This window comes from Protopterus annectens, chromosome 14.part0, assembly GCF_019279795.1.
Source record: "Protopterus annectens isolate FY-2018-M chromosome 14.part0, PAN1.0, whole genome shotgun sequence".
Classification (NCBI taxonomy): Eukaryota; Metazoa; Chordata; order Ceratodontiformes; family Protopteridae; genus Protopterus; species Protopterus annectens.
Window position 1 is genome coordinate 363137217 of NC_056748.1, and position 24049 is coordinate 363161265.

At 38.3% G+C, this 24049-nt stretch overlaps 1 protein-coding gene across 7 annotated transcripts in view; it reads right to left on the reverse strand.

Annotated features, from left to right (window-relative positions):
• Nucleotides 1-24049, reverse strand: part of PPP3CB (protein phosphatase 3 catalytic subunit beta) — a 1778441-nt gene that overhangs the window by 1753685 nt on the left and 707 nt on the right. The gene's annotated exons all lie outside the window — the stretch shown is intronic.

Here is a 24049-nt window from a genome sequence, read left to right on the forward strand (position 1 = left end):
GCTACTGGGGGAAGGGAACTCATACTGGCACAGTGTAGGAAAAGAACAAATGACACAGTGAAATGTGCAAGAACAAAAGCTAGGCAAAATGCAACTGCTCACAGCAGCCCGAGCGGGACCCTTCCACAATTCAAGCATAAACACCAGAGTACATTCTATTCATACAAGGTAGCAAGTATGACGCAGATGAAAACACAAGAGTTGTGGAAACTAGCAGTTTCAGACCACCACAGCAGCCATAGTGTGGCACAAATGAAGGTTACTGCACAGTTAAGAGCAATATTTCATAGCTGCACATACTGCAAGGAAACTAACAAACAAAGACATTGGAAACCTCCAAACTCTGGACCCCACCCAGTTCGGGAATGTGAAAGGCAGATCATGCGTCCTAAACCTGATCAACTTCTTTGAGGCAGTCACCAAAGCTGTAGATGAGGGTAAGGTGGTTCACACAGCCTATCTTGACCTCGCCAAGGCTTTCGACACCATTCCCCATTCTGGAATTAAAGCTAAACTCACTAAACTAGGTATAAAACCCTACGTCACAAGATGGGTTGCAAATTGGCTCACTGACAGAACCCACACTGTAAAAGTTGCAGACTCCAAATCTGACTTCAAACCAGTGACAAGTGGAGTACCACAGGGTTTGGTCCTGGGACCTCTCCTGTTTGGTATCTACTTCTCTGAAGTATAGGCTAACACACAAGGCCTTTGGCTAACGAAGTTCACAGATGATTGCAAACTAGGAGCCATAGCCGAGTCCCCAAATGATGTGGACATCCTGCAGAAGGGCCTCACTGAGACAGATGCCTGGTGTCAGAGCCATGGCCTCAAGCTCAATGCCAAAAAGTGCATGGTCATCCCCTTTGGTAAAAACTCTGTACCACATAGGCGGCAATATTCTTAACGCTGAATGTGTGATAAGACCTGGGGACGCAGATGGACAGTAGTCTCTCCTTTGATAATCACATTGCCACAGTAGTCAGGAAATCCTTCTATGTGGCACACCTCATCACAAAAGGGTTTTCATCTACGAAAAAAGAGGTCATTGTTCCCCTCTACTCGACACCCATTAGACCCATTATAGAGTACAACACCCCTTTTGGAATGTACCTCACAAGACATCTGCAGCAGCTGGAAAGGCCACAGAAGTATCTCACAAAGAGGATTACTGGCCTCAAACAGATGCCCTACACTGACCGTCTCAAAAAACTTCAGCTTTACTCCATAGCATATCACCAACTCAGAGGTGATCTCTGCCTAACATATAAAGCTATGTCAAACCCAGAGCTGTTGGACATGCTACACCTAAAGAAATCCCAATCCCTCCGAGCTACACGCTCTAGGGATCTAAACCTTGTCACCACAACAAACAGGACATGCTGGAGGGATAGATTCCTGTCTCAGAGACTTCCCATACTCCGGAAAAACCTATCCATCTATCTTGATAAGTGGATGGGAAATAGGAAATACACCCCGGGGACCACTTCGGTGGCTCTGCTCGACAGGGGCACAGGAAAATAACTTTCTTGGGTGGCATAAGCCAGGTAACCTTGTTGGTTAGGCTTACTTAGGCCCTTGGGCCAATAGCTTAGTACATACCAATGAACCTACGATAGCTGTGTAGCCATAATCCACACACATAAGGCACAGGAAAGGATTGAAATACACAACTACTTATTATGCATGTAAAAGTCTAATGTCACAATTCAAAATATGACCAATTCAATATTTTTTTTTTTGGGGGGGTCTTTTGTTTCTGCAAAATGTTATTTCAAATACTATTATGAAGGTAATGAAGATAAGGATGTACAACTAGGATTGTGCATTTGATAGTGTCATAACATCTGCCAGTGAAGGTAGCAGTGCTGCTACATTGCTACTTCATCCTCTGGACTGCAAAAATGAGGACTACCTATTAGTTCTGATGACACACACAAATATGCGTCGTTGAATGCGCTACCTAATTTGATATGCAGTATCACCTGAGGGAACAACATACATTAATGGCAAACACTTCACCTGACAACTTTTCCATCACATTCAAAACAGACATTCATTATGTAATTTTGTTTCAACGCAGCTTGAAATACAGACAGGTAATAAACAGTCTTGATCAAAGTACGCTATAAAAATACAGTACTTCTGAATAACTCTACATCTACATGAGCCATTACATTTTTTATTATGCCTTTTACCAATAACCACACAAGCATCATTTATGGTAAGCAAACCAAATAGAGCAATCAATTCAGCATAAAAAAATCTTTACATAATAGTGAATCTGTTTGATACTCTGTGACAGTATTCTATGCACCATTGAGCACTGCCTGCCAGAAACACTGCATGTTTCAAGTTTATGCGACATTAAAATAAAGATACCACTACGTTAATGTCATGGCCCCTAAAGGTGGACTCTTTGCCTGTGCAGCCATGTACTATGCACAAGCCTGCTGCATGGGATCCCTTGTTACTGTCATCAACTGGCAACCAATTGGTCATCACTGGTTAAAGGAACTGTAGCGTGAGCTTCACTGCCATCACTGGACAGTTGAGTACCAGGCCAACACATAATCATGTTGTCCAGAATGCAGCACACAGTAAACATCATGCATGCAGCAACCAGGTAATGCTGAATTGCACCCTAGACTCATCCAGGCAATGGAAACAAGCTTTAAGTAGGTCAAATACTCACTTGATGATAAACCATGTCTGGGACAGGGCAGTGCTGAAGCATTCATCAGTAGCTCCCCTAAGATTACAGGCTGGTGTCTTCAGCCATGGTTCAAATGAGTAGCCTGCATTAAGTGGCCAACATGTTGGTGATGCATGTCCATGCATCATATACCACCTGATGGAAAGGTAGCCCTTCCTGTTCCAGTGCCACTTACCCTGTGGTCCAGAATGGCCCCTAATGGCAACATGGCTGCAATCTATTGCACCAAGCACCTCTGGAAAACATAGCCATCCCACAGAAGGCACTCAATGCTCTGCCTGGGTACTGAGGTGACACTGGCTGATGAACAGTGATCCACACTTACCAAGTTTATGTACAGGAATTGCAGAGGTATCCGCAAGACAAATGCCTGTGAGATACCCAGTGTGTCCAGAGTTTCTCTCTGACGGTTCCCTTTGCAAATAGAGTGAGGGCTTTACATACCCTGATGTCCACAGGTATATGAAAACCATGCACCCCTCCAGTCCTTGTCTATGAGCCATACAGGCTCACTAAAGCCCTTACAATATGCCGGCCCACTATGAATCCATCAAGAAGTTCTTGATCAACAAAGTTATAATGGGTTAATCTTTGTCCATACTTGTGTATTCTCAGTTTGCAAGAGCCACTGGGCACCTACAGTTCTGGCACAGCCAAGACAAGCAGCTCAGGAAGAGAAACAGCTAGGCTGGCAGCTAAAGCATGCATCTTCACCGACTGCAAAGTAGATTTAAAAAAAAAAAAAAAACAATTTTTCTTTTATAAGAAAAGTGCTTAGAGTGCAGACACACATAAGGCAACCACAAAATCACAAATAAGAGGTGAAAGTGCTTCATTTACATATTATAATCTCATTTGCTTGGGTTCTTCTTATCCTGTGATGTGCCTAAAAGCAGACTGCCTCTATGAATTGCACCAAAGGTGTGCTTAGGTGCAGCCAGCGTAAATTACTACTGCACAATGACTATTAATACCACCCAAAGTCTTAAGTAAAAAGTTAAAAAAGTGCAACAAAAGTCATTTCTGTATTATCAAATAGCTGACTAAAATACCAAAATGTAAACACAAAAACCTATCACAACACTGAAAAAGTTGTACAAGTAGAATTACTACCAAAATAAAACATGTTCTTGTGCAATGGTTGGAGGGTGGGCTATAACAACAAGCCTGGCTCCACAAACAAGCTGCTAATGCAGCTAATCAAAGTAATACAAATGACAATGTTGTTACATCACTAACTACAACACAAATAGCACGACTTTCTAAGTCCTGACTTTTTGCACATGCAGTACTAAATAACATACCAGAGAGTGAAATCTTAAATGTGCCAGAACAGCTGAAAAGCAAAACTAGTCCTCACAGGCAGACACACAGCTCTACAACTGTATCAATAATATTTTTCAATAAAATATCTATACAAAACCTACAAAGAAGAAGGTTACATTAAATTATACAAACTCATTTTTTTGGATACCAGCATTGTTCAGTTACTTTTGTTATAAACTTTGATACTAATCTACTGAGCAAATACAAAAACACAGCAACATATTTTTTCCAAGATGGTTGCACACTGACAGCTTAATTTCAGCTCTCCCGGTGTGAAAAAAAAGAAAGAAAGAAACTGATAGACAAGGGCCAGTAATTCAGCCTGTTTTAGTAAAATTCAGTTACTGGTTAGCAAGTAAGTTGTCTGGATGCCAGCAAAGAAGAGAAATAGAGACCCTGAAAGAAAATCAACTAGAAAAGGTAAAAAGAAAACACTGACTGGGAAGAATCATAAAGCTGTTTGGCAAAAAGCAGTTTAAGTTCCAGCTAGTTATAAGAGATGGTTTCATGTAATTTAGAGGAAAACATAAATCAAACCTGCTCAGAGATGCTTAAAATAAATGAAACATTTAAAAAAAAAACTCTGTTAAAATTATCACTTAAGACAGAGGCTATCAGAAAAAAAAATAATATTTTTCTATTTAAATACAAAAATACATATCATATTTTCTTTGCAACTATCAAACAAAAAATTGCTGAATTTCTGCCTTCCCTTAAACCTTATTCCTCCTCCTGAACGTTTTTATGCATGTATTGTTCCCCCAATTTCCATTTACTTCTATGCAATTTGCTCCTTCCAAACTTTTACAAAAATCTGCCTTCCAGTTCTTTTATTTCTTTTAAAAAATATTCAATATCTCAAATACAGCTGGTATACACTTTGATTTAAATTTTCTAGCAATTTCTTTTTTGTCAGACAACAGAATTAAACTTAAGGATTTGCTGTGCTTAGACAATTCAGACCCTTACTCACTGCCATTTGCTCACCCAATATTTCTGACAGAGTACTTTGTAGGGAATTTTTTTTAAATCTATCAACTCATATTCCCAAAACATATGTTCCCAGTTACCTCTTCCTTCCCCATAATACCATGAACATTTGCTATCTATATGAGGAAGAATTATTTTGAATTCTGCATGGGGTATAAAAATACCTATGCAAAAAACACTTCCAAGCAAAGATCCTAAACATTCTGGACTTGGCTGCATACTCTGGAGCCATACATATGGCTTGCCACAGTTTTCTCAAACTGCTTTTCAGTGTCTCTTCCCAATTTTTTCTAACCCCCTCTGATTGATTCTTATAGTTATCATGCAATATTTTATATGCCAAAATAATTATCCCGTTTTAATAGCTGCCTCTGTTCTAAATTAAACTAAAAACTCTACCACAGCAGGTCTTTCATTTAAAATTCCCCTATCCCTTTCTCTTTGTCTATACTCTGAGATCAGGCCCTGGTAGGGAAGGCAGCCTCTAGCCTGCATTCCAAATGTCTTTTTAGTCCCATCCCACTCTATGAAACTTTCCTGCTCGAGTCACTTGCTGCCAACATTTTGGTTCCTTTGCCAGATTTCTCCAATAAATTCCAGCCCCCTGTTGCCTATTTTCTGTACCCCTACTTGCAGTCATCCCAATAGACAAAATCTTTCTCCGTTCTCATATTGGCTTAGTTCTTAGAATACTTTTTTGCTACTTCATGAATATAATATTCTGTACGGTTATTATTTTCATTAAGGATCTGCATTCAAAATCCTACTTTCTCTCTAATTCTTGAACTTCTCCCTTGCTTGATCATCATCATCCCTTTCCACTTTGAATTATAACCCTCTGCTTATGTTATGTGCATCAGCCTTAACTGTGTAGCTCCAACATACCACTTCCAAATCATGTAAACCTAAAGTGCCTTGTTCTACTGGAAGGATCTTCTCCCACTTAACTCGTGTCATCTTTCCTTCCTTCCCCGATAAATTCTTTCAATTCTTTATTAATTATTGTCTACAATTTCCCCTTGGGTTGATAAAAGTATGCATGGCCCATAAAGAAGGATAAAGAAAAAAAAAACATTTTCACTGCTTGTATCTTACTATCCATAAATAAGAGCTTCCAGTTTCTCAATTTTTGTACTATCTTTTTGTTTAGTCTCTTCTCCCATTTCCTTAGCTACCATAATAGAAACCTTTTAAATCCAAACTTCTAAATACTTCATCTTAGCATGTCCCCATAAAAATGGGTATTGCTGAACCAATTTGTGTGTGGGCACATAAAATAAAGGGTACAGCCATAAATTACCTTCATTAATGTTATATCTCGAAAAGACTTGAAATGAAAGCAATTCAAAATGTTCCACAACACGGAAATTCCTTTTTTTTTCAATTTATCAGGTACAAAATAATATCATTTGCAAATAAAGCCAACTTTTGTTGATTACCATACCAATTATGTGATTGTATTTCTGAGTCCCTTGTTTTGTTTGCCAGTGGCATTAAATATAAAGTAAATAACAAAGGGGAAAGAGGACACCCCTGCCTGGTTCCTCTGTTCAAATGCAATTTTCCTGAGAAGAACCCTCCCACTTTAATTCTTCCCACTAACCCTTTATATATCCTTGTAATTAACCCTATTATTGGATCAGGCAATGCAAATGCTTCCAATGCCCAACTCATAAAATTCCAACTTACTCTGCCAAATTCTCTCTCTGCATCAAGACCCACCAACAAAGGATATTTTCTTACATTCTGCTTCCCTCTGGTTCATCCTTGTTCTACTAATGTTGTCAAATGTTTGCCTCCATCACGCCCCCCCCCCCTCCCAAGAAAAAAAAACACACTGAACCAGATCACTTCTCGCAACATCTTTGCCATTCTTTTAGCTACTACAGACAAACACTTTATAATATTTTACTGTTATAGTGACTAAACACTTGGAGGTGGGATTACATCAAGGATCAGCTCTGAGTCCTTTCTTATTTGCAGTGGTGATGGACAGGTTGACAGATGAGATCAGACAAGAGGCCCCGTGGACTATGATGTTGGAAGATGACACTGTGATCTGTAGTGAGAGTAGGAATCAGGTTGAGGAGACTCTGGAGAGGTGGAGATATGCTCTAGAGAGCAGAGGAATGAAGGTCAGCAGGGCTAAGACAGAATATGTGTGTGTAAATGAGAGAGAGGGTAGAGGAATGGTGAAGATGCAGGGAGTAGAGTTGGTAAAGGTGGACGAGTTTAAGTACTTAGGATCAACAGTTCAGAGTAATGGTGAATGGGGAAGAGAGATGAAAAAGAGAGTACAGGCAGGGTGGAATGGGTGGAGAAGAGTGTCAGGAGTGATTTGTGACAGACGGGTACCAGTAAGAGTGAAAGGGAAGGACTACAAGAGGATAGTGAGACCAGCTATGTTATATGGGTTAGAGACAGTGGCATTGACAAAAAGGCAGGAGTCAGAGCTGGATGTGGCAGAGTTAAAGATTTGCACTCGGTGTGACTAGGATGGATAGGATTAGGAATCAGTATATTATAGGGTCAGCTCATGTTGGACAGTTTGGAGACAAAGCAAGAGAGAGGAGATTGCGTTGGTTTGGACATGTGCTGAGGAGGGATGATGGGTATATTGGGAAAAAGATGCTAAGGATGGAGCTGCCAGGTAAGAGGAAAAGAGGAAGGCCTAAGATAAGGTTTATGGACGTGGTGAGAGAGGACATGCAGGCGGTTGGTGTGACAGAGCAAGATGCAGAGGATAGGAAGAAATGGAAAAAGAGATGATCCGCTGTGGCGACCCCTAACGGGAAAAGCCGAAAGAGGATGATTATGATGATGAGTGACTAAACACTTTATAACACATCCATCCATCACCAACCCCTATTCCCATCTTAGTTTAAAAGTGAAATGGGTCAATATGAAGCTGGGTCTAAGCAGTCTTTGCCATCTTTAGGTAACACAGCCACCACAGCTTTCTTTCAAGATGTTGGTGCTTCCCCTCCTTTTGAAAATACTATTAAACAAAATCTTCTAGATCTTTATCACTTTTTTCCATCCTAATTTTCCAACCTTCCAAAGGAATACCATCTATTCTTTCAGACTTTCCAGAAAAATAATTAAGACTTCCATAAATATTTCAATTTATACTCTTTCTTGATTTCTACATTTCTTTGCATTATACAAGTTTTCATAAAATGTCTAGAATATCTCCAAAACCTCTACAGGATCTCTGGTTATTTTTCTTGTTATAGGTTCCCCAAGTTTGAGGGCAACCCTTTCAACGTTCTGTTGTCCAAGTTGTTGTGCTAAAGGTTTTTTTGTGCTCTGGAGTTATCAAAAACTAACTGCTTGACTGCAATCTTTCTAAACATATTAAGCATCTAAGCATATTATCCATACTCTATCTTATTTTCTCCTTAGCACTATGTGTGACAAAAGGAGGTACTAATAAACTCATTTATATAAGATGCATGTTATAAAAGTATTAGAACTGTATGTCATGTGTATATCAAACTGCTTTGTACAGATGTTTGTGTTGAAAAGGTATTCGTAAAGGGCTTGTGTTTAGAATGTATCCACAGTGTGCCCTACTGAAAGACAACAGAAATGTACATGCACTACTGTAACTGTTTAAATGTATATATTTTAACAATGTAAACTGGAATACAGGAGGTTAACCTCAGTCCAGCAAACTTTAGAAAAATATCTGAAATTAAATTACTTTATAGGCTAGGCCATAAAGAGGCTGACATATTTCAATGCAGCTAGAGACACAAAGGCTTTCTGTATTGTCTTTACTAATTGCTACTTTGGAAGCATGAAGGAATGCAGTTATTTTATGTTTTCCAGCACCTGCCAAAGATCTGAGCAAAAGCACTTGTACGACTATTTTTACAGGTAGATGCCAAATACTGCCAGCTTCAGCTATGGAGGTTTTGCCTGGGAACAAGAAGTTGGATAACCCGAAATGTTGTCATTATGCAATCTATCCCAACAGTAATATTTTAGATATTATTTTGAGAAGTCTCTTAGTAGGACAGAGCATTCTGCATTCTTTTTTGGATGAAACAACAACCACCATTCACCTCATCTGCCTTACTCTAAGTAAGTTTTTAGGGTATAGTAATTTTCTTAGATTCAGTCAGGAATACAGCAAAGCTTAGTTTAGATTGTGTTTTTCTTCATTTGTGTGAGCCTGTGCTGCAATGTTATTTTAAACATTTCCTACAGTAAGAAATAATCTGGGCAGAAGGGGGCCTAGCTGGTAAACCTGTGCCAACCTTTCCCAGTGTGTGTGTGTGTGTGTGTGTGTGTGTGTGTGTGACAGCTACTTGGGCAGGGACACGAAACACTGGTTGGACAGAGAGGGTGCTGGAGGTGATGGCTTGCTCACTCAGCTGAGATCTCAACTCTATAGTTGTGCCAGTGGGGAGTGTTATTGGGGATCTGGAGGAAGAGTGAGAAACCAGCCCCGGACAGACTGTGGTGTCTGTGGGCTCTTAAGGGAAATTACACTTGATGCAGAGAGCTGCATCTAGAAATAGTGTGTGTTGTACCTGTCATCCTCTCAGTGAACGTCCCCAACTGTTGCCAGTGGTAAGGACTGAAGCTCCTTGATTACTGGTTGACAGTGGTGGGCTGCTGCACTCAGCATTTGATCCTCCTCTTTTTCTGTGAAATTCCCTTACTCTTCAATATTTTAACCTTTGTCTGCTGCTCTAAGTAATTTCCATTACTTCTTTACCATACCATTCTTTTTTATTTCAACCCTATTTTTAAACTCAGTTTTCATTTTATCCCAGTCACTAGTTATAACTTCTGAAGAGATATTTCTATCTACCTTGCTAACTATCAAATAATTTCCACTACCCTTTCCATAAATTCCTCTCTTTTTAACAGGTAGGTGGGAAAATGCCAGTGGCTTTTTACTTCATTATCCTTCACTTTTATCTTAGTTTTTATTGCTGCATGATCATAAATAGTTAATGGATGCGTGCTGAGGCTTTCAATTAAATCCATGTGTTCCTGTGAAATACAGTTTTTATGTAGTGCCCCCATTTACTGTACCTTAGGGAATAAAACAAGTGAATTTGCATCTTCCATATGAAATATTTTCACAAATCTTTTCAGAAACCTACCCTCTTCTCATACTGTCCCTTCTAGGTCCCTCGATACATATTCACTATTGCAAATCAAATTCCAGTCCCCACCTGTAAATATTTCCTGCTGAAAGTGGATTATATCTCCCAAAACATTCTTAAGGTCCATAACAGCAGTTTTTGGTGGATTATAAATATGTGCCATTGAAATCCTCCTCAGTTGCCAATAGTCCCTTACTATCACAAATCTACCATTTTTGTCTTTTTCCCCCCTCATGTATCGCTAATGAAGCCTCTCTAGCAATTAGTATAATCACTCCCTTTTTCCTCTGGCTGATAGTCTGCTGAATATCTATTCTGACATCCTCTCTTTGTCAAATACACATGTTCATTTCTTTCCAAATGTGTCTCCTGCAGCATTGCTATTTGCAATCTGCATCTCATAATATAATTCAATACCCCTTCTGTTTATCTATACCTCTATGGCCATTCATGCTCCAGGATAATATGGACAGCATATCTGTCATAATAAAGAAACTATTGTTACCACTTATTATACGTGACATTTTCTTTAATTGCGTATTTCCAGCCTTTGTGTTACATGCATATACTAATGTTTGGCAAGATGATCTTTTGTACAGTTGTTCTTCTCATCTCCATTTGAACTTGTCATATTTTCAACACTTTTGTTTTAATAAAAACACTAACTACAAAACATCTCTATTCCCTATTAACTCTTGGAACAGACACACAAAACTATGTACATCTTCAAAACATGAAGTTTAACCCTCCAGAAGGGAAAGGCTGCCCCAAATTGATGGCTGTACCTACAAGCATCATCTAACCTAAGTTTAAGGTTCCCCATACCAACACGGATTGCTGTCTGTTCTTTCTCACCTATTTTCCCCTCCCAGATATGAAAAACAGCTGTATGCTTTCCGAAAACATTAACTTTTACCCCTAAGAAAAAGTGCACTGGCTAGATAGTTTAAGTAAAACAAAACTGTACTCTGTTTTATTAACCTCATTAAAGTATTAAAGGTTGCTAGGGAGGTTGTTACTGCGTACTCACTTCCACTATCAAATTTATTTTTTTCAATGAATTGATTGCCATTGTACCTTTAAATTTTGCATTTCTCTCAGCAAAGTATACACAGAATTCTCAAGGTTAATTGCTTGCACATGCAGACAGCTTGCCTCCATGTAAATGTACAGTGACCTACTTGCCACTGTACCTTTAAAATTTTGTATTTTTCTCAGCAAAGGATACTCAGAATTCTCACGATGAATCTCTTGCACCTGCAGGCAGCTCGCCTCCACAGAAATGTACTCAGCAAAGAGTCTTTGTAAATTTCACTCAGAAAAGGATGCACAGCTGCCTTCAGGTGCAGATATCTCAACTCCACTGAGCATTTGCCAGTGGAAAACTAACGAGCTTAGCATTTTTATGGCTTTTTTTTTTTTAAGTCTACACACTTACAAAAATATGTTTACATCTTAAGCCAAAAGGTAGCAATCTAAGCATTTACCCTTGTAAAAATTAAAAAGAAAATATCCTAATTATACATATAATATAAATCAGTGCATTTTTACACTCCACCCAGCAGCCCAAGATCACAGCACGGAACCGACCAGGGAAGCCCGACGCCCAGATCCCTCCAAGGAAGGTCTCAAGGAGGAGATAGGAGTCGAGGGCGACGGAGCCGAAAGGTGTGGTATCGGCTCCTAAGCAGCAACAGTCACGGTACCAATAATCTCAGGCTCCGAACTCTGTAGGAGAGTCGAAGGAGGAATCTCAGGGGGGTGTAGAATAGCTGACGTCTGATGAGACGGGCTATGGAGCATCTGGGCTAGTGCCTGTGATTTTAATAGCCTACTCACCACTCTCTCCAAGTCGTGGTCTGAGAGCCTGGAAGACCTCGATGATCGGCTCCGATGGCTCCGCTCCGAAAGCAAGGGAGAGGCTGGAGCCAAGTGTATAGATTCCAAAGAAGGAGATCTAGACCTCTTCTTGGACGGAGCCATCGGAGCCGAAGAACGTTCGGCTCCAGGCGGAGCCGACAACTTGTCGGCTCCGAGAGGAGACAAAGATATCTCGGCTCCAGACGAAGCCGAGACATGCTTCGACGCTAGGGTGTCGGCTCCAGACAGAGCCGACACAGGTGCCGAAGCCAGGGTATTGGCGTCGACCGGCGCCGGTACAGAAGCTTCCAACAAGGAAGGATCGGCTCCGGACAGAGCCGATGTCGACTCCGGCGGAGTCGGAACCAAGACCACAGACTTGGACACCGAAGCCTGGGTCTTGGGAGGCTTGGAGGGCTTCCCAGAGCCGACCTTAGCCGGGGAGCTCTCTGGTTTAAGAAGACCCCTGAGGATCAACTTATTTCTACGTTCCTGCAGGACTCTCTGGCTGAAAGAATGACATATAGCACAGGAGTCCTGCAGGTGTAGGGGTCCCAGGCAATAAATACAAGAAGTGTGACCGTCTGTCAGAGACATCTTCTGACAGCACGAGTCACACTTCTTGAAACCTGAGACCCTAGTATCTTTGGACATGTCTCAGTCCTAAAACACTCACACACACCAATCAGCCCAAACAAAGACACTAACAACTAAAATATTATTAATAACTAATAAATTAGTTATTACTATAACAGTGACAGAACACACACACACACACACACACACACCTGATGGAAATCCTGACAGGAACTGTGAGGGTGGGAAAGGCCTAAGGCCCGAAACACTGAAACTAAGTGAACTAAGGGGAAATGGGTATGGAGCTAAGTGAATAAAGTACACTGAAGGATATAAAGACTAAAATTTAGAGTTTTAAGAGACCTAAAACCTTACAAATAGCAAGAAAAATATCACTTACCAGGAGCTGGTAAAAAGGATGACCTCATTAGCGAAGCGGCAAACGAGATCTGGGTAATTACCGCCTTGCATCATGGGATATGGTGCTGCCTCGAGCTGGTAAAAGTGACTCTCGAGCTTAGCAAGTGCCGAGTCGGAGCCGAGGATCAGCTCCGAACCCATCCAGCAAGAATGAAGGCGAGATTGACAACTTAACATCTGAATATTGTCACATTGCCACACTCTCTTGAATGGACCACACTCAGATAGAAGATTATAACTTTGAGGCTGCCGTTGTCCGAGGACTACCTTTACATATCTGCTTTTTTGAGCTGTGATTTTGCTGAACTAGACCATGAGAGACTGTGTGTAAAATATTTTGTGTGGAGGTGTTTCTTTGTGAAAAGATGGTATTGCATTACAAAAGGCCAGTGGTGATGTAATGATTTTCACATCATGTAACATATTAGTGCAGATGCTTTGCACACAGGTGTTGCATGCTATGAAGTTTTGTTGATACTGCCTTCACAGCGGCTGATGAGACCAATGAAAAAAGTCTAGATATTCAACCCTGTTGGTAGAAAAAAAGATTGAAACAAGTATGGTACTTCACACAAGTCGGACTCAAAAACCTGCACTGATATCGGTGTTCTTGAAGCCAATATCACAAGCAATTAGTAATATTGGGTTTGAGTCTCAAATGAGAGCTTATATTATCCTTTCGATTCTATAATTTGAACAGTGTCAAACTAGAAGGCTCTCTGTACTTGTGCGTGTGTGTGTGCACACCTTGAGTATAGAGTAAAAAGAGCCTAATGTCCCTAGCTGCCACCACTTGTGAATTTCTGACATTTTTCATCTGTTCCTCATAAGATCTGTGGTTTTCAGGATGTTTGTGAAAAATCACTGAAGGTTGAGTGACAGGCATTTGAATTTCAGACTTCATATTCTTCAGAAAATAAATGGTAACAAAACCTTTTATTCTAGCAATTTTCTAACTTAAAAAGATCAGTATTTGAAGTTTGTCCCTATTTTGGGGTTGTATTCCGCCATTATTGGCTTTGTCCAGTTTTTTTGTGCTAAGAGTTGACAGCTATGGTGAGAAGTGAGAACTGAATTCACTAAATGATAGTCATTTAAGAAGTTTCAATCTTTCTATATCTTTCAGTAAACAAACTGCAGATTTGGCATAGTGGTATGTTGCTCTGACTGTAGTGCACAGGGTCCTGGGTTCAACACTTGCCAGTGAAATGCATGGTGGTAACATGGCATTTTATTGTAGCAACTTTCAAAAATTACACAAGCAATGTTTAAAATGTGTCCCTGTTTTTTGGCCTTTTGTTGTCGTCGTCGTCCCCCCGCCAAAAAAAAAAAAAAGTACATTGAAAATAAGTGCAAGAAGCTGTACAAAATGCCTATGGCTTACACTACTGTCATTCTATTTATATATATATATATATATATATATATATATATATATATATATATATATATTGTGTGTGTGTAAGTAGACTTTTATGATGGAAATGTTCTGAATTGGGCAGTTTCATTATTGGTTCATGCATTTTGTTTCATTGTCTACTGGAAAAATGTTCAAACAAATTTAAAATGCGCTCTAACAAGTGTGATGTGCTATACAAGGAATATAATTTAATAAAGTCAGGAAGGTGTACCAAAGAACACATGTAGGTTTCTTGTTTTGTGTGCAAGGGGCCAATGATTTGAAAACAGCCCAAAGGTAATCTTTATCCACCACTGGCCACATGCATTTTCTTTGGATGTGGTGTGGGTTTCAATGCTGTTTTAATGAATGCGAGTTTCAAGGGCAGAGCAGTTTTAATGCCAAGTCTATTTTCATTGTGAGACAGTACTGCTTGCAGTATGCACGCATTAGTGTTTATGGTAAATGGGGCAAAATAGCCAGGTAATGGGACATTGGAATGGCTGCATGGGGACTCTGGTGCCATATTTTTGTTGTCTGCTCTTCAGTTTGCGTTTGAAAGTTGGTATCCCACAATTCTATTGGAGTGGACGGGGTTACACATTTATGTATGCAAATTTTATGTTAAACAGCATACAGATTTGTACCTATTTTTCATGGACCTTGTCTAGACTTTTGATGTTTCCAGGTTGAGAGGTATGGCCAGCACAAGAATGAAGAAAGGATATTTGGCTATTGGGGATGACTGTAATTAGGGGTACAGAGAACAGGCAAGAGGGGGATGGAATTTGCTGGAGAATACTGGCGGAGGAACCAAGGTATTGGGAGCAAATAACTAGAGAGGGAAAGGTAATAAGACTGGGAAGAGGCCAAGAAGACATTTAGACTACAGGCTGGAAACTGCATTCTCTATCAGGAATTAATATCAGGATATAGGAAAGAGAAAGGGATAGGGGAATCCAAAGTGAAAGACCTGCTCTGGCAGAGTTTTTAGTTGAATCTCATACAGAAACTGCTGCTAAAAAAAGGGACAATTAGTACAGCACATGGAAGTACTCACGATAACTATAGGAGTGAATTAGAAAAGCTTGGGAAGGGATATTAGATACACAATGGGGAGGGTGCAGTTCACTTTCTCGAAATACTGAAATCTTGAATTTCAGTATCTCAAGACTAAAATATCAAAAGCCCAGTTGCGCAAAAGTCCACATAACCGAATCCAGAAATGTTGAATCAGCAGTGGTGATGGTGCCCTGTGTTCATGGAATGCTGGAGATTCAGGTACGTGTTTATACTTTAAGGGTTTTGGGTAGGGATTTTAGTGTATGTTAGTGTGTTCGGAAGTTGTAGGTTATGGTACGTAGGTAAGAGTGTGAGTGTGTAAGTGTCGAGAATGGTGGTGTTTATATGTACGTGATGTGTGTTTGTACGAGGGAAATGTAGAGTGTGTAGTGGTGGATTTACTGTCTTCATCTTTTTAGTGCGTCCTTGGAGTTAGTATATATAAGTAGCGGGGGGGGGGGGGGTGCAGCCGGGTTTTGGTATTTTGCATTTTCGGCTTTATAGTGTCGAGATACTGAAATCTGAGATTTCAGTATTTCGAGATTATAAAGTGAATCCGCAACGTGATAACGTGTATAACCAAATACGCAACAAATTTTGGAAGATTTAGGATTTTTGCTTGAAGTGTTTGCATAGGTATTTTACAGCCCAAGCAAAGTTCACAAAGCATTTTTCCTCAGGCAGACAGCAAATATTAGAAATGTGATGGGGAAGAAAGAAGTAAATCGGGAACATTTGTTATGGAAGTGTAATGAATTGGCAGACTTTTTTCCCTACAGAGTACTCTGTCAGAAATACTGGGTGAGCATATGAGTGTAACTAAGGATTTTTTTTTGAGCTGGGATACAGGATCTGAATTGCCTAGACATAGTAATGCCTTATTAACTTTGATTCTGGTGGCTGGCAAAAAAAAAATGACCAGAAAATGGGAAAAAGTCTACACCAGTTTTATTGGAAGCAGTGAATATTGTAACAGGGATGAAAGATCTGAAAATGGTAGGAGCAAATTACACGGAAAAATGGAAATTGTGGAAAGAATATGTGCAGAATAACGTTTTGGAGAACGAGTGAGATGTATGGGAAGACAGGACTTACTCGCGGGACTGATGATAATTGTATAAATGAATAAATGTGATGTACAACGATGCTTTTAACTGTGAACATGTTAACATGTTTTTTTTCTTTTATAGAAATTTATGTCTTAAGTGATAAATAAATAAAGATGTTAAAAATACAGAAACACAGTTTAAAACAATTTAATAAGGGAAAATTGGGAAAAAGACATAATATATGTAGGATATAGGTCAAATCACACTTTAAACTAGATTTGTATAATACACAACAATAACACTATTAGCTACAGCTGACATAATAACTACAATCAAAATGCAAACATTAATATTTGACATTATATTCACTGGCATAATGGCAAATGCTGTCAGCCGTATTTATACTGCTGTTTTATTTAGTGTTTTGTTTGTTTTACCATAACTACATTTACTTGTAGTCTTTGCTGTGGTATTTGCCCAGGATGTGACTAAGAGTACACAATGATCAATTTCTGTAACTTGTTACCAGTGAATAAAGCCATCCATCAACATTAGGCAACAATTTCATGAACTCCATACTATAATACATTGCTAGTCAATTACTGTACTAGAAACAAACACCAGAAAGGCATCAGGGAACACAACTCTCAATTTTCCATTTCCAAAATGCAGAACACTTATTAACAACTTCAACTAAGAAGCTTGCAGCATGTTAAAATGTGTTATTGTATGCTTACAAAAGCTTTTTTTAAATGAATTAACAAATTCCAATATTATTTAGCACGTCTATTTGTTAAAAAAATTTAAAATGAATGTGAGATGTAACCTTTCAATACACAATAGCATGGATCAAGGAATTTTAAGACTCAAAAATGAGGAATGTTTATTGTAATGACATACACTTGAGAGGTACATGGGGCAAAGGGCATATTATGAGAAAGGACATGTAAAAATGACTGTTAAGAGCTCACAATGGAATCCCAAAGAACACGCAGACTGTCTGAGAGAATTACTTGCTTGGAAAACAAACACCATATATCTTGGACAGCATTTCAAAATATAATAAATATTCTCAATCATAGAAAGCATGGGTTTTGGTTCAATTATAGTACTATTATAAACTTATACTCACTGACAGATCTTGTATACTGAAATATGAAAAAAGGTTAACTACGCAGGGCAATTTTCTTATAGCAAAAAAGGCATTTGAAACAGTTAATCACACCATGTTGCAGTATAAACTCTGGCAATTAGGTTTCTCTTCTTAAGTCTTACAATGGTTCAATAGCTATCTCACCAATCAAACCTTCACACTGATGGGCCCCAGTAACTTGTATGCATGTTTCAGGAACTACCTCCAAATGAATGCCACAGGGGTCTGTGCCTGATCCTCTTCTTTTTTAGCTCTTTATAAATTATCTACCCTGGGATCTCCCTCAGATCAACTGTATTCTCTACACAGATGATCTTGTACACACAAGAGTCAATAGAAACCCTTTATCTTTAAAGAACAATCTTCAGAAAGATTTCACTGCCATCTGGAACAGGAACCATAATAATAAATTTACAGTCAATACTCATCCATGACATTATTTATTTGTCATGCCCAAAAAATGCAAAATATTGTTACTATCAACATTACAAATCCTTCAGGTGCTTCTTTTGTGCAAACAACAGACATAACTAAGCCCCGTAATTGAAACAAAGATTCCAGGCAACAAGAACTCTTCTTGACCAGTTTTTATTAAGCGCTTTTCGTCATACAAAGTTGAATGACTTCTTCAGATAAATTATAAATCACAAGTGTTAGCTTTTTATATGTTTTCGACCCCTTCTAATTCAATAACCATCAATTAAGTTAATTAGTTAATTAATTAAGTCATTGCTACATTTAAAGGGGTACTTCACAGATAGTTATAACTCTAACTCACAGCTCATTGAAAAGTGTGGATACATACACTTGTATATCCCTTTATTTATCTTATAGGAGCATTCTGTAACTTTTTAAATTAAAATCTATACTACTTAACATATGAAGAATATAAAAATATATATAAAAAAACATCATTAAGAAATAAAAAAAAAAAATCTATCAAAAAGATTTATAAAACACTTTAATATTATACTTTTCTAATATTTTCTTTTCAAAATTAATTTATGAATCTAGTATCATCTCTTTAAGCTTCTAAGCTTCAAGAGGCATGAAATGTTACAATGGTCATTAAGACCTGGTTCCATAAAGGCATTGGTTCTAAGTAATTGAAAAAGTTACAGAATGCTCCTATAAGATAAATAAAGGGATATACAAGTGTATGTATCCACACTTTTCAATGAGCTGTGAGTTAGAGTTATAACTATCTGTGAAGTACCCCTTTAAATGTAGCAATGACTTAATTAACTAATTAACTTAATTGATGGTTATTGAATTAGAAGGGGTCGAAAACATATAAAAAGCTAACACTTGTGATTTATAATTTATCTGAAGAAGTCATTCAACTTTGTATGACGAAAAGCGCTTAATAAAAACTGGTCAAGAAGAGTTCTTGTTGCCTGGAATCTTTGTTTGGATTTACTTGGTCTCGCTGTTTAGCATTTTACTAAGCCCTGTAATTGGCCAGCATCTCAATTTCATAAACATAACAACTACCAAATAAATAAAGAACAAACACAAATCAAAACAGCAAATTCAAAATGTTTAAAGGGTAACACAGAAACCAGACAAAGTGCAGACCCAAGTACCTTGCTCCCTAGATTAGAGTACAACTTTCCAATCATTGCCTTAACTCTGCACAAAATACTACTCACTTCCAAACTACAGAAAACGAAACACTTAGATTCAGTCACCTTTCTAACAAAAATAACATCTGCCACTCCAGTACTGTACAGGGATAAAGCTCTGACTATGACTCAATTGGCCTAGGTTCAATTTGTGGCTCGTGCAACTGGTGGAGTGACAGGGGAGGGATGAACATGCCCATCCCATTGCCCAGCCTGTGGGTGGGCAGTTATATAGGCATTCCTCACAGCAATCCCTGTGGAGGCTGGGGGAGTTGCATTAGGGGGGTGTTGTCCACAGGAGAAGGGTGGTGGGCTTGGCTGAGCTGCCATTGATATGGGGCAATACACTGTATGTCCCCATTGTATGCCCACCCCACTGGATGCAACCACAAAGGCCACAATGGAAAAAAGTAAAGGAATAGGTCCAAAGTAAAAGATAAAAAAACCTGAGCTGATGGCAGCCAATACACTTAGGACATCCTCATGTTCAGTGCAGATCACAAAAACTAAGTTAGTCTCACAGCACAAAGAAGATGGCAGACCTGGCACAGACATGGGACACTGGGTAGGAAGGCTGTAGGATGATGCACTGGGGTTAAAATAAATAAATACATACATACATAACACCACTGCAACACACTACAGAAAGGTAAACAGCTGTTAGCATCAGGGCTAGTCACTGTAATACACAAACTTTAAAAGTTTTACATGAACATTACTGCCCACCACTGCTTAAAAGTGCATATTAAAAAAACACACAAACACACTCGCTACAGAAGTCCGACTGCTTCCAACTGCTAAGGTCTCCTTATACTCTGGCTATTTTCAAGACAGCCTTTTCCAAAATTGCAATCTGGAACTCAACAGCTGAATATTCAACACAAAGAGACAACATTCAGTATTTCCAAAAGTGTCTTCGTAACAATCTCGTCAGCAAAAACAAATGCAACTGTTTCAGAAGTACTGGATGACTGTCTTTTTACAGGACTCCTTTAGTGCTTTCACACTTTTTTCTTTATTTACAGCAGTGAAGGGTTCCTCAATCTTTGTTCTCTCTCTCTTTTGTTTTTTTCCTCCTTCTCTTCCTCTCTCTCTCTCTCACGCTCTCTTTTCTTTCCACAGACACAATCTACAAACTGCATATATATCTCTGTACATTTGACATCAGATATATATATATATATATATATATATATATATATATATATATATATATATATGATACTTTTGACAATTGCCATGATTTGTATATGATTTTTTTCTTTTATCTATATAGGACACTGTAAAATGTCTTTCTCTTGCTATTGTGTGTATATGTGTTTCTGTTTCTCAGTTGTACTACTTGAATTTGTGCTTTTGAGTACCCTAACAGATGTGCAACTCTTTTTACTGAACTGCATATTTTGCACTGTACACTCAGTAAAATTAAAACAGCTCTGTCCACTGCATTATCCATACTACATTTTGTACAGTCCTTGCCTATTTTGCCAGGGTCATAGCAAAAAACAGTCCTTGGACTAGACCTCTTACCTGGTTAATAAATCTTAAATAACTAAATAAACAAACTAGGCACATTTGAAAATGAGTTCTGGTAGGCTATAAGGCAAGAACAGTTGAAACATTTGGTCCATAGCTCTCAAAGTGCTTCTGGGTCAAAAGGGTTTCTGAAACACTTTCATGCTTTCAGTCCAGACCTCAGCATAATGTGTTAAACTGTGGCTAAATATACTGCAGAAGTCCTGCTAGCTTTCAATGTTCAATATAGCTGAGATATCAAACTCAAAGCTTAGTTTAGCCCCTCTATTAGCTCGCCACATGTCAATATTGGGTCATAACTCTATTACCTAACAAACTACCTAGGCTATTCCTAAAGAACTGCTATCCAACTTCCTAATCATATAGTGTAAGGCAGTCTATAATAAACTTACTATACAATGAAAATGTCTTTAAAAAAAAAAAAAATGTACTTATGAACATTAATCAATCCATTACTGTTCTTAGTTTCTTAATCTCGATATCCAAATTTGCCACTAATCTAATACTGTGTACACACACAAGTATTAAATCATCTCAATATATAATTTACTGTACAGAAGGATAACTTTTCAAAGCTATTAATGCAGTTCAATCCTTTAACAGTAATAATTTGCTTAGCAAAATACCTTTGTACTTTTTTCTAATATTTAATCTAAACAAAAGTACTAGAACAGACAGCTACACAAGCACTCTGTGTACAGTCTGACTACTGACTCGTAAAGTGCCAATAAAGCCTGGACATTTCTACTTGTAATGTTTCTTAAAATAACCTTTAATAGCCATAAACACTGTAATATTATCTTAAAAAGGAGAAATGAGTATTCATTATCACTCTAAGTATCTCATAATGTGTACAGATTCTAACAGCATATTATTCAAAGATCAAGGATAGCATGGGGCTTTGGGGACAAAAAGAACACACTCAGATTTTAAAGAGTAAATTTCACTGAATTATTTCTTGACCAAGTAAGAGTCCATAAATCCCTGCATCCTAGAGTGATCTAAAATTAATGGCAGTAACCACTTTCACAACATCAGCAAATTTGCTGACCTATATTTTACTTTGAATTGGAAAGCCAGACATAAATATTGTAAACAAATACGGCTCAAGCAACAATCCCTGATGCACTCCCACTGCCATACTTTTAACATTTTTCAAAAATAATAAAAGCGCTACTTCATTCTGCACACAGTTATGTCATACATCTCTATTGTACCTTCATTATGATTGGACACAAAGTGCTTTGTTTTATTCATCTGCATGTAGCCACATTCACTCTTAGAAGAAAAGCATCCTAACAGCATGTAAATGAAAAACAAAATATAAAGGTATCGTAAGACAGATACTGATATATTGATGACCTGCATTTCTTGTAACAGTTCTGCAATTCATCATCAAAGGTTTTTTTCCTCACAAATAAATAAGCTGCCTACAGTTTATGTGACTAGGTTTTTATTTAGTTATTTATTATTTTTTATTATTTATTTATTTAAATTTGTTGACCGGGAGTGTCCGACTGGATGTGGGTCATTTTCAGAGGAGGCCCGGGGAGAAAATCTCCACAGTAAAATAAACAGACAGTTGTTACACTGGATTACATAGCGATTAACAATTTAACATAGAAATTACTTACAACATATTTACAGATGAAGAACATACTACATTAGTAGACAACTAGAATCTTTATCTGTGAAGTACATAACAGGCATTAACAAATGTAACAATGAGAAGTTCCTGCTGTATAATAAGTACTAGGCTTATGAGCATCTGAGCTTGCTATCATCAAGGTAGTTAGTGGAGGTGAAAGAAAGGTAGTAGTTGGATGGGGTGGATGATATTAGAGTGGGAGTTGCAAGGGCATAGCCAGCATGTTTTTAGGTGCGCTTTTAATAAAGTTTTGAAGTTGGTGGATGATGGTACGGAGGTAATTGTGGGTGGGAGTGAGTTCCATAATTTGGCTATGGCGCAATAGTAGGAGAATAGTGCTTCACCAGCAGAGTTATTGGCTTTAGTGATCGGTTCTGTTTTGTAAATAGCAGTAACTGCAAAAAAAAAAAAAAAAATTTGCCTGTACTTGATTTCATCAAATTCAGGGTCAAGGGGCTGGAGTCTACAGCGATAAGCAACGGGTGTAATGCATAGATGGAAAAAAAAAAAAAAGAGGTTACTGCAACTTAAATTATTCTGTATATTCTATTACATAAATACAACATCCTAAAATTAACAATTATAAGGCATGTGCTAGCAGATCCCTCAATGATTAAAACTAGAAAAAGTAAGCACAATAATAGAACCTACTTGCATTGTGGATTCGACAATATCATGCTGAAGCAGCATTTAATTTAATAACTAAAATAAACAAGCATCAAAATGATTAAAAGCAGAACTTGCTGTAGCTACTTCCCTGAAGGGTTCGGCAAGACAGTGTGAATACAATAATATTACAACCCCCCCCCCCCCCCCATATCTTTCAGACACTTAACTGATTTTGTCATTAGCAAGCAAAAGCTGCAAAAAAAAAAAAAATCTAAGGCTTTGAATACAAGCAGCATACCAAAGGACATAACTGAAAAATGGTCTATGAAATACATATTGCAGCACTGTCTGGAACATATTTCTCATACTGCAAAAAATATTTAAAAACAACAGACCTAGTCTACAGCTTGGTAACTACCTTGCATGCCTGAACAGAAAAGCTGTAAGCCACAAGTTTTTGGTTTACTGGTGGCTTTTCCACACCATTCACAGACAGACACACACACACACAAAGTGCACAAACACCCGTTTGTTGCCATTACTAGCACTTTCTTACTCATTATTAGCTCTTCCTTACTCAGTCATTTGACTTTTACTGTAAATCAATAGTCATGACAATAAAGCATGTCAATTTATCTAGCAAAAACTACTGCATAATTGATACCATTACCAAAATTCAGATATATCACTCTGTTACTATGCAGTTGTTCATCTTCACGGTGATACACAATATTAACATAAGGTATTTTAACAATGGGCAGTAAAGTCATACACCCATAAGAAAAATGCACGAGACACAACACATCAGTGAACTCTGCCAAACACAAGACTGCTTCAAAAAGGAAATACTTAGGGATAAATTAAGCCACTGAATAGCCACTTCTCAGGATAAGTCATTTAAACATCTGCAACTTCCCAAAGTGATCTCTGTCCAGCCCTGACAATGCAAAAAAT